The sequence below is a fragment of the Ornithorhynchus anatinus genome, chromosome 8, assembly GCF_004115215.2.
Source record: "Ornithorhynchus anatinus isolate Pmale09 chromosome 8, mOrnAna1.pri.v4, whole genome shotgun sequence".
Taxonomy (NCBI): domain Eukaryota; kingdom Metazoa; phylum Chordata; class Mammalia; order Monotremata; family Ornithorhynchidae; genus Ornithorhynchus; species Ornithorhynchus anatinus.
In genome coordinates, this window is record NC_041735.1 from 59,859,257 (window position 1) to 59,860,307 (window position 1,051).

Sequence of the window (1,051 nt, forward strand, 5' to 3'; positions counted from 1 at the left end):
AAAGAACATGGGCCTGGCAGTCAGAAGATCTGGATTCTAATCCTGGCTCCACCTCTGTCTGCTGTGTGACCTTGGGCAAGTCACGTAACTTCTCTGTGCCTCAATCTGCTCATCTGGAAAAATGAGGATTCAATACCAAGTCTCCCTCCTCCTTAGATTGGGACCTCCATGTGGCACATGGACTGTGTCCATCCGGACTAACTTCTATCTATCCCAGTGCTTCCCCTCTCAGGGTCACACCTGGAGAGTTCCCAGCACTCTACCAGTCTCGACTATAAGAGGGAGAGTCCGGCAGAGGTATGCCCATTCCATTCCTAGCTTGGGCAGTGGCTAGGGAGTGGAAGACAATTTGCTACAAGTCAAAACTCACCTGTGCTGGGCAGCATCGGCATGGGAATCAAAGGCGAAGACTCAAATTTACTGCAAGGAAGGAGACAATGGTAAACTGCTTCCATATTTTTTTTTTACCAAGAAAACTCTATGGATACACAACCAGAACAATTGCTGATGGAGGTGGGGTGTTCTGGGAGAGATGTGTTCGTATCATTGCTACTGGTCAAAGATGACTCAGTGGCAAAAAACAAGACAAAACCTCAGTGCTTAGAACAGTACTTGATGCATTCTAAGCGTTTAATGAATACTAGCATTATTAGTATCACTTCTCCTATGCAGAGCACTGTGTTAAGCCATTCAGAAAGTATTAAGCTTTTGGAGGGGAAAGCCCAGAGGAATGCCTTTAAAATATTTTGATTCCTGGAAGACGAGTGATGTCTGCACAGAGTTGTTTGAGTAAAATGACACCAGTGTACATCTCACAATTCATTAATTGAAATGATAAAATTGGATATAGACTGGTTGGCTTGTTGAAAATCATCAGTGGAAAAATATTGTGAATTCACAATGCAAGCTAGGTTAGAAGGTTTGATAAGATGAATGCCAATTCAAAAGGTCTTTCTAACGCAATATCCATTTATACACCCTATTCTCCCTTCCTACTGCCTCTCCCATGCACTTATTCTCACCCCCAAGCACTCTGGAACTCCCCCCATTC

General features: G+C 43.9%; 1 non-coding gene across 1 annotated transcript; it reads left to right on the top strand.

Annotated features, from left to right (window-relative positions):
• Window positions 1-222: 222 nt before the first annotated feature.
• On the top strand, window positions 223-360 carry LOC114814119. Its single transcript, XR_003761856.1, has one exon. It is a non-coding gene; the product is annotated as a small nucleolar RNA SNORA7 (small nucleolar RNA).
• Window positions 361-1,051: the final 691 nt, after the last annotated feature.